Genomic DNA, 11310 nt, shown 5'->3' on the forward strand with positions numbered 1-11310 from the left:
CCGTTGACAGAACTGAAACTGCAGAAACGATCAGATTGCGAGCAACATTGGGAAACCAAACAATGCTTCTCTTAGTGGATTCAGGCAGTACTAATTGTTTTGTCAGCACCACATTTGCCACACGGATTGGAGCAAAGACCACGAGTATTCCCACGGTTGCCGTGCGTGTCGCCAACGGGCAGCGTCTGACCTTCACCGAGCTTGTACCTCAACTGCAGTGGCACTGCCAAGGCCATGAGTTCCTCACCGACATGCGCGTACTCGAATTGGGAGCCTACAACGCAGTATTGGGAATGGATTGGTTCGCACAGCACAGCCCGATGCAATGTGACTGGCAACTGAAGACCATGCAAATCACTAGGCAAGATACCGCAGTCCTGTTAACAGGTGTACGCACGGAAGAGCAGCCGACGATTACAACCCTGGACGCCGCAACACTCTGGCAGATGCATGAGGAGAATGACATTTGGGGGGCCGCTCTGCTCGAAATTCAGATAACCCCTACAGCAGAAGGTAAAGAACCAGTTCCTCCAGTCATACAACAAGTACTGACAGAATTCAACGATGTCTTCGCCGAGCCAACAAAGCTTCCCCCACACAGGAAGTACGATCATGCCATCTCACTGGAACCAGGGGCAGCCCCGGTCAATTGCAAACCCTACCGCTACTCGCCACTCCAGAAAGACGAGATTGAGAGACAAGTCAGTGAGATGCTTCGCACAGGTGTGATTACTCATAGCATGAGCCCCTCCGTGGCACCTGTCCTCTTTGTCAAGAAAAAGGACGGGACATGGAGGTTCTGTGTTGGCTATCGACACTTGAATCTAGTAACAATCATGAACACGTTTCCTCTTCCCATGATCAATGAGCTGCTGGATGAGTTAGCAGGAGCGGCATACTTCTCCAAGATTGATTTACGGGCGAGCTACCATCAAATCCGGATGCATGAAGGTGACGAGGAAAAGACGGCGTTCAAAACACATCACGGTCATTTCCAATTCCGGGTGATGCCCTTCGGCGTCACCAATGGGCCGCAAACATTTCAGTGCCTTATGAACTCCCTCTTCGAAGGACCAAACCATAAGTTTGTGATCACATTTCTGGATGACATACTGGTTTTCAGCCGAACCTTGCAGGCACATGTGGAGCACCTGCGCACCGTCTTCACCATCTTGCGCCAACACCAACTCTGCGCCAAAGAGTCCAAGTGTTCCTTTGCCCAGCCGCAAATTGAGTACCTCGGCCATGTGATCTCTCGAGACAGCGTGGACACCGACGCTGGCAAGACAAGTGCTATGCAAGCGTGGCCTACCCCAACTAATACCATGGAATTACGGGGCTTCCTCGACCTCACCGGCTACTACCGCAAGTTCGTTCCGCACCATGGAATCCTCGCCAAGCCTCTCACTCAATTGCTCACCAAAAAGGGCTTTGTGTGGACCGAGCAAGCACAGGCGGCATTCAAGCTTCTAAAGAACTCCATGGTGAATACGCCGGTGCTGGCCCTGCCGTATTTCTCCCGGCCCTTCTCCATAGAAACCGACACTTGCGACACCGGGGTGGGCACGGTCCTTGTCCAAGATGGGCATTCGATTGCCTACCTCAGCAAGCCTCTTGGAGTGCGCAATCAACGCCTCTCCATTTACGAGAAGGAGTTCCTCGCCGTGATCATGGCGATCGACAAGTAGCACGCCTATCTTCAACGAGCTCCTTTTGTCATCGTCACGGACCACAAGAGCCTATGCAGCTTGGGTGATCAACACTTGGAGACAGAGCTGCAGTGCAAGTCCATGTCAAAGGTGGTGGGGCTTCAATTCTCCTTCAAGTACCGGCACGGCCTCGACAACTATGCGGCGGACGCCTCTCCCGCGTGGGTCAGCCATAATGGCTCCAGGAGGTCGCCAACTCCTACGAGACCGACAAGGATGCGCAAGACATGCTGCAACGGCTGGCCATCTCCCGTCCGGATGAGCACGGCTACAAGCTGCGACAAGGTGTCATCCGCCTCCATGAAAAGCTCTGGATTGGTACAAACACAACCTCCAGAGCAAGTTGATCATCGCCTTCCATGCCAGTGCGGTGGGTGGGCACTCCGGTGTGGAAGCCACCTACCAACGAGTCAAGAAGGAGTTCACCTAGTGAGGTTTGAAGCAAGCAGTCGAGGACTTTGTTCGCCAATGCTCCATCTGCCAACATGCCAAGCAGGAGCACACAAAACCTACAGGTCTGCTCCAGCCTCTGCCGATCCCTACCAAGCCATGGCAAGACCTCACTATGGACTTCATCAAGGGGCTGCCCAGTTTAGAAGGCTAAGAGGTGATCATGGTCGTCGTCGACCGCTTCACCAAGTACGCGCATTCCGTGCTGCTTCGTCATCCATTCACGGCAGCAACGGTGGCCCGAGCATTCTGGGAGAATATCATCAAGCTCCACGGCATGCCGATGTCAATTGTCTTCGACCGCGACAAGATATTCACCAGCAACATGTGGCGGGCACTTCTTGACGCAACTGACACCAAGCTAAGCTTCTCCACGGCGTACCATCCTTTGACGGACGGTCAATGTGAACACATCAATCGGTGCCTTGAGATGTACCTTCACTGTGCCGTTTATGACAACCCCAAGCATTGGCGCAAGTGGCCGCCCACATCGGAGTTCTGGTACAACACCTCGTACCATTCCTCGCTGAACACTTCTCCTTTTCAAGATCTGTACGACAAAGAAGCACTTGGAGGACTGCCAGCGATTGCAAATCATTTGCCAGAGCACATAGGGAATGAACTCGACATGATCACTCACAACGACAAGCTACGCGCGCAACTGGCCCGTGCGCAGAATCGATGCAAGCGACAGGCAGACAGACAGAGTCTTGAGCGCCGGTTCGACGTGGGTGATCAAGTGCTACTCAAACTCCAGCCATATGTCCAATCCACAGTGGCCAACCGCCCCTGTCCCAAGCTGGCATATAAATTCTTTGGCCCCTTCGCGGTCGAGCAACGCGTGGGCGCCATGGCGTACAAGCTGGAGCTACCACCGAACAGTCGCATTCACCCCGTCTTTCATGTTTGCAGCTCAAGCCGTTCACGCAAGACTACTCGCCGGTCTTCTCTGAGCTTCCACGCACACCCGACCTGTCTGCCGCACCTCTGCATCCGGTGGCCATCCTCGAGCGCTGCATGGTCAAGAAGGGGAGCACTGCAATCTTGCAGGTACGCGTCCAGTGTTCGTCGCTGTCACCAGATTTAGCAACATGGGAGGACTACACTGTGTTGCGTCACCGCTACCCGCAGGCTCCTTGCTGGGATAATGCCACTTCTGCTCAAGGAGGGGAGCATGTCACACCTAATACTACCACATCGGTGGACTAGATAGGAGAGATGACCAGGCATGTATGTGGGCTGAGCCCATAAGTGTAACGGGCCGTCTGTGGCCTGAGGCTGTGTAAGTGGATGTACTTAACCTAGCAAGACAGACAGAACATGCATGAATGAAGAGATATCTGAACCTGCTCATCCCTTTCATCTCTCCCTCACCTACTCCCGCTTCTTCCTTTCTCCTGATTTTCCCTTGTAGCGATCGATCGATCCCCTAGGGTTGCGATTGTTACAAAAATCTCCAGTTTCTAGCCAAAGTTATTTCGTGTGTATTTGTAGCGCTATCAAGGCCTCATTGTAGCCCAAGCCCAGCAGCCCATGGATCATCTTAGGCAATAGTAGGTTGCTCTCTAACATTGTACTACATGTTTTTTTGCGAATAAACACTATACTGCATGTGTGTAGATTTTTCATCAGAAATCCATCGATAGACGCTACATCTCCGGTGGGTTGTGCCCTCATCAGCCCACTTCCGGTGCCCCTCTTATGTTATATAAGTCATTTTGACCTAGAAAAATAAGGAGAGTACTTTCGGGACGAAGCGCCGCCGTCTTGTGATGGAACTTGGGCAGGAGCACTTTTGCCCTCCGGCGGACCGATTTCGCCGGGGGAACATCCCTCCCAGAGGAGGAAATCATCATCATCATCATCATCACCAACAACTCTCCCATATTGCGGAGGGCAATCTCCATCAACATCTTCAACAACAACATCTCCTCTCAAACCCTAGTTCATCTCTTGTGTTCAATCTTTGTACTGGAACTATAGATTGGTGCTTGTGGGTGACTAGTAGTGTTGATTACATCTTGTAGTTGATTACTATATGGTTTATTTGGTGGAAGATTATATGTTTAGATGCATTATGCTATTTAATACCCCTCTGATCTTGAGCATGATTATCGTTTGTGAGTAGTTACTTTTGTTCTTGAGGTCACAGGAGAAATCTTATTGGAAGTAATCATGTGAACTTGATATGTGTTCGATATTTTGATGGTATATGTATGTTGTGATTCCCTTAGTGGTGTCATGTGAACGTCGACTACATGACACTTCACCATATTTGGGCCTAAGACAATGCATTGTGGAGTAGTTATTAGATGATGGGTTGCGAGAGTGACAGAAGCTTAAACCCTAGTTTATGCACTATTCCGTAAAGGACTGATTTGGATCAAAAAGTTTAATGCTATGGTTAGAATTTATTCTTAATACTTTTTCTCGTAGTTGCGGGTGCTTGTGAGGGGGTTAATCATAAGTAGGAGGCTTTTTCAAGTAAGAACAACACCTAAGCACCTGTCCACCCACATATCAAATTATCAAAGTAGCGAACACAAATCAAACCAACATGATGAAAGTGACTAGATGAAATTTCCGTGTACCCTCAAGAACATTTTGCTTATCATAAGAGACTGTTTTGGCCTGTCCTTTGCCTCAAAAGGATTGGGCTACCTTGTTGCACTTTTGTTACACTAGTAGAAAAACTACTTTATGTGAGCATCATTAGTTCCGGTTTGTAAACGGACCAGCACTAATGTGACCATTAGTGCCGGTTCCAAGGCTAGGGGGCGGGAATCATTAGTTTCGGTTCGTGTTGAACCTCTAGTACCGGTTCGTGACACGAACCGGGACTAAAGATGTGGTGGCAGGCTTGTGTTAGGCTGGGGGCCCACTGGCACATTTAGTCCCGGTTCGTGTCACAAACCGTGACTAGATATGCCCTTTACTCTCCTCTCTTTTCTTCGAGCCTGACACAAAATTTCTTCGTCAAGCCCAAGCTCTCTGTTCTTCCCCTTTACTCTCCTCTCTGTTCTTCCCCTCTTGCTCGAGCCCATCCTTCATTTTGTCCAAAACTTGTCAAGATTTGAAGGCGCCCCATCCATCCAAGTGATCACAGAGGTTAGCAACTTTGTCCTTTCATCTCTCATTGCTAGATTAGCTCTTGCAATACTGGTTTTAGTTTGGGAGTAATTATATGTGGTAGTTTATTTGATTTATATGTAATTTGAGCTCAAATTAACTCTTAGTTTGCATATGTAGGTGTGGTTTACTTAGTGCCTTCCCGTCCCTGTCCTAACCACCGTCGATCGCCCACACCATCCCGTCGCCGGCACCACCTTGGTGAGCCTCTTGTTCTTATCTTTTTTATATAAAAAATCATGTTTGTGTGATTTAGATATATAGTTACTTGTATAATTTTCTTACCCGTACGTTGTTTGTTATACATAGTGGCATGGTTTTGATATCCGTCCCCGTTGGCCCTCATCCGGTTTATGATTCAGATGTGGTATATTCTCTTTTATAACTATTTGTTGCATTTCGTGTTTATGACAAATTATGCCCATCAAGTTGACATAGATATTTTTATCTAGGAGGCATGTGAACCGGAAATTCCAACCGACCCTCTTGTCGAGAGGTTAAATTTAGTTGAAAAAGAAAACGAGTATTTGAAAGAAAAAATGAAAAGAATTGAAGAAGAGAAGATGAAACTAGAGTTGTATGTTGCCGATGTCATCGATGATCACAAGATCAAGATGGAGAAAATGAGCTTGAAGATTAGAAAGATTAGAAAATATGCCGTTGATAGTGAGGCTTGGTATCGTTATGTTGTTGGATCAATTGTTACCTTAGTTGCGATCTTGATCGCATTTGTTGTTGCATTGAAGTGCTTTAGCTAGAGAGTTTGTATGTTGTCTTATGAGAATAAGTGTGTATGAACTTTATGTATGAACTTGTATTAATTTGGTCTTTTCGATGTTGTGTAATGAAGATGAGCCGACAATGGATGTACGATGACCGATGCTCTCCCCAGTTCGTTAATGCCGTGCGTACTTTTCTGCTTGCGGCTGAGGCAAACAAGCGAGCGGGTGGTTTTATGTGTTATCCATGTGTTGTCTTTACGAATGATCAGAATTACTCTAAGTCAAGAACCATTCACATCCACCTGTGTGAGTCCGGCTACATGCCCCACTATAATGTTTGGACCAAGCACGGAGAAAGAGGGGTTATGATGGAAGACAATGAAGGAGAAGAGGACAACGATAGCTATCCTGGCCATGGGTTCCCTGAATACAATGGTACAACAATAGGGGAAGAAGCTGAGAGGCAATGCGGGAAGAAGCTGAAGAAGAGGCATCAGATGAGCCCGCTGATGATCTTGGTCGGGCCATTGCCGATGCAAAGAGAAACTGCGCAAGTGAAAAGGAGAGGCTGAAGTTGCAGTGCATGTTAGAGGATCACAAGAAATCATTGTACCCAAATTGCGAAGCTGACAAGAAAAAGCTGGGCACCACACTGGAATTTCTGCAATGGAAGGCACAGAATGGTGTATCTGACAAGGGATTTGGAAAGTTGCTGATAATGTTAAAGAAGATGCTTCCAAAGGACAACGAATTGCCCGACAGTATGTACGAAGCAAAGAAGGTTGTATTCCCTCTAGGATTAGAGGTGCAGAAGATACATGCATGCCCTAATGACTGCATCCTCTACCGCGGTGAGTACGAGGATTTGAATGCATGCCCGGTATGCGGTGCATTGCGCTATAAGATCAGCCGCGATGACCTTGGTGATGTTAAGGGCGAGCGCCCCAGGAAGAAGATTCCTCCCAAGATGATGTGGTATGCTCCTATAATACCACGGTTGAAATATTTGTTCCAAAACAAGGAGCATGCCAAGTTGATACGATGGCACAAAGAAGACCGTAAGAAAGACGGGAAGTTGAGAGCACCCGCTGATGGGTCGCAGTGGAGAAAAATCGAGAGAAAGTTGAGGGACTTTGCAGATGATGCAAGGAACGCATGGTTTGGTCTAAGTGCATATGGCATTAATTCTTTTGGGAAGCAGAGCAGCAATCGTAGCACCTGGCCTATGACTCTATGTATGTATAACCTTCCTCCTTGGTTGTGCATGAAGTGGAAGTACATTTTGATGCCAGTGCTCATCCAAGGCCCTAAGCAAGCTGACAATGACATTGATGTGTACCTAAGGCCATTAGTTGAAGAAGTCTTACAGCTGTGGAATGAAAAAGGTGTACGTGCGTGGGATGAGCACAATCAGGAAGACTTCGACCTACATGCATTGTTGTTTGTGACCATCAATGATTGTCCTGCTCCCAGTAACCTTTCAGGACACACAAATAAGGGATACCGCGCATGCACACACTGTTTGGATGATACCAACAATATATATTTGAATAATTGTAAGAAGAATGTGTACATGGGACATCGTCGATTTCTTTCGAGCAGGAATCCCATAAGAAAGAAAGGCAAGCATTTCAAAGGTGAGGTAGATCACCGGACGAAGCCTCGCCACCGTACTGGTGATGATGTACTTGATATGGTCAAGGATTTAAAAGTAATCTTTGGAAGGGGTCCTAGCGGACAATCTGTTCCGAATGACGCTGACGGTGTTGGAGAACGTAGTATTTCAAAAAAATTGTCTACGATCACGCAAGATCTATCTAGGATGAGCATAGAAACGAGCGGGGTAGACCGAAAGCGAAAGCGTTTAGTAACGCAGATGTAGTCGAACGTCTTCGCGATACAGCCGATCCAAGTACCGAACGCACGGCACCTCCGCGATCTGCACACGTTCAACTCGATGGCGTTCTTCGATCTCTTGATCCAGTTGAGGCCGAGGGAGAGTTTCGTCAGCACGATGGCGTGGTGACGGTGATGATAAAGTTACCGACATAGGACTTCGCCTAAGCACTACGACAGTATGACCGAGGTAAAAAACTGTGGAGGGGCACCACACACGGCTACACTACAAGAAATATGTCAACTTGCGACCATCACTATTGGTCACTGAAAGGTCATTGTTTTTCATTTGCGATCTTTTTTTGACCAAAAACAGATGGTCAAAAGCTGACCGTCGTAAATTGAAATTAACGACCTTTTTTGTGATATGTAAAAGGTTGTTGGTTCCACGACCAATTTTTTAGTCACTAGCAGCCTCCCCGGGCCACATAGGATCCAGCGTGGCGAAGCCGACGTGGATAAGAATCAGCCCGGTCCAATTCGGTGCTTTACATGGCCGGGCCCATTAATTCAGCCTTTTTACTGTATATTTTTTCTGTTGATTTTCTCTAGCTACATGGGCCTGGCCCAGTAATTCAGCCCATATATTATTTTTTAGGCAAGCCCTTTTAATATATGTATTTTACGTTAATTTCAGTTAGCTACATGGGCCTGCCCCTACAATTTGGCCTTTTTATTTTCTAGCGCACGACATTTTACAGTCCATTTCTTTTTTATTTCCAGCTTTTTTTGTCAGCTCCAGTTTTCAGATGGGTCCCAATTGCCAGGTTTTTCACAGCTTATTAATAAGCAATATATATATCAAACAGATAGAAGAGAGAAAGCATATGAAAATCTTCAAATAACAGCTAAAATAAGTTTATTACAATATGCTATACAGAACAGAACACGTGAAACTCCATACACTCATTCACATCACAACAACCAATTTCCATACACTCATTCGCATCACATCAACCAGTTTCACCATCGAATCTTGCATACCCAGGAACTTCAAACTTCACCCAGATCCACACAATCATAAATATTGGGATCTACAAATAAACCGCTACTCTTGGATACCACAGAACATGCTCTTCAACATAGGAAGAAGTCATCAACAGAGTTCTACCAACAACACAAGCTCCATTCACCTACAAGAACAGAATGGAATATCAAGTACTTGGATCATTCAAGCAGATTACAACCAACATATATATGTAGAAGTACATCAGGAAATATGATGGAGCAAATCAGACAACAGATACACTTATACAACCCAACAAATGGGTGATGACGACAAGCAAAAAATATACTCCCAGGTTTGGACATAAATAGTGTCAGATCAAGCAGAAGATAACAAGGCAGTAAACATATTGTCACATCCTCTTTGACCCTCTTCAGATCAATTAATCTACATAGCTTCAATTTTCTTTGTGCTTTACAGCAAAGAGCAAAACTAAGGAGAGCAAAGCATAGTTGATGATGGATTGGTGAATTACCTCGATGGCGTACTTGATGGTAATGTCGGTCCTTCTGGAGCTAGTAGTGTTCGTCCACAGACATAAGCATAGAAAAGAAAACATGATTTCAGCGAAACTAAAACTGTCAATGAAAGTTGAATAACAATGCAGCAGATTAGCTCCTAGCATGTAGGAACATCACCAAATTAAACAAGATGGTTGGTCAAGTTTCTGTACGAGTATTCATGATTTCAGTTTGTCATCATCGTTTAAATAGCTTGGCAAACATTGACAGCAAAGAAACAAAAAATTGAAGTCTATAGCTTTGTGAGCATGTAGTAGATTGTTCACATCCTAATGAAATACATGGCAAAGAAGCTTGAACTATACTAGAAACAGAAAGCAGTCAGCAGTATCTGAGAGTGACTGATGGTTGTTTCAACAAACAAACAGTTTCTTGACATCTTAACATGGACCAAAGAACCGTTGTTACTTCACAATGCAGATAAATAGATCGACTCTAGCAAGCAAGGACCTGACCTCTCCTCTCAGAAGAAAGGAAGAGGGTTTCAGTTTTCTTGTCACAAATTTGATGGCTAATGTGGTGGTGTAGTAAGCAAATAGGATTGTACCCAGGGTAGAGCATGAGGAGAGGGAGAGAGATACCTTCCATGGTGCCAGCCAGCACTTGGGTCGGAGCAGCAAGAAGTAGACGGACCGGTGCTCTTCTTTGTGGTGCACTTGTGCATGACACAAATAGTATTTTCTTGTTGTTGACATCTTGATCAATCTGCTACCAGCATGCATGGTATACAAACGACGCACACGTAGGGATCTCCATCAATTTCCATTCCTTGTTGACACCCGACCACCATCCTGCACAGATTAATTAGCATGCATGTCAATAATGACAAATAATCAAGACTATTATGCAGCATGACAAAAATTCGTTAAGAAATATGCATCTTCAGTAGGCAAGATCTAATATTACTAGTCAAAGCACGCATACTAACATCACAAACATGCATCATATAGCAATTCAACATTGTATCTTGCAAGTCAACAGTTATCACGGAGGACAAGATAGCATAAGATGAATGATGGCACTCAAATTCTAATCTCACATAGATAAATTTCACTGCAATAGTAACAGTACAACTCACTTGGATATATCTAAGAAATCCAATTGGTTCTCATAAGCAAGTGTTCTCAGGTTTTCCTTAACATGACAGCTTAAGGTAACACAATAAAATGGATAGAACAATAACAGAAACAACTCAGATTACACACATAGCTCTATCCATAGTGCCAGCTATAGATAAAATCATGCACACTCGAATATAAACTGGACAACAGCAACCAGAGCAAGACATTGCCGTTGTCGTCTACAAATAGAAGTGTAACATTACTTTCCAGCATGCATTAAAGGGAACAGCTAATACAGGGCAGGTATGTGGGTATCAAAACAAACAAGAAAGGAACCACATTATTTGATATCAGACTGTCAACCATCGAATTACAAAAGAAACAACATGAAATTGCTGTTATGGCCAAGCAGAAGAAATCTCCTACTAATAAACAGTGATATATCAGGAGAATTATTAAAGCATAGAATTATCCACAATGGACATATGAATACAGGCATGTGCAATGGCTAGGAGGATCAGAATACTGGCTTGGTTTCTCTGAAGAGAAATAATAGCGCTCAGCATGTTCATTGCCAATCATCTGGGGAAAGGATCATCATATCCTCCAAATCGAATGGCACATTGAAAACAAATAGAATGTTGGAAATTTGAGAATGTGTAGTAAATCTAGCACAGAGAAACCTACATCTATTTGCAGAATTTGAGAATTACTATGACTCATACTCGATGACCATATGAATAGATCCACTAGTAATCAGTTTTCACCGCATAATGGGCATATCAAAACATTAAAAAAGACATGCATGGTGCCAAA

General features: G+C 45.2%; 1 non-coding gene across 1 annotated transcript; it reads right to left on the reverse strand.

The window, feature by feature from the left end:
* Positions 1–11006: 11006 nt before the first annotated feature.
* On the reverse strand, positions 11007–11101 carry LOC123146551 (small nucleolar RNA Z103). Its single transcript, XR_006472802.1, has one exon. It is a non-coding gene; the product is annotated as a small nucleolar RNA Z103 (small nucleolar RNA).
* Between the last annotated feature and the right edge of the window lie 209 nt (positions 11102–11310).

This window comes from Triticum aestivum, chromosome 6D, assembly GCF_018294505.1.
Source record: "Triticum aestivum cultivar Chinese Spring chromosome 6D, IWGSC CS RefSeq v2.1, whole genome shotgun sequence".
NCBI classification, from domain to species: domain Eukaryota; kingdom Viridiplantae; phylum Streptophyta; class Magnoliopsida; order Poales; family Poaceae; genus Triticum; species Triticum aestivum.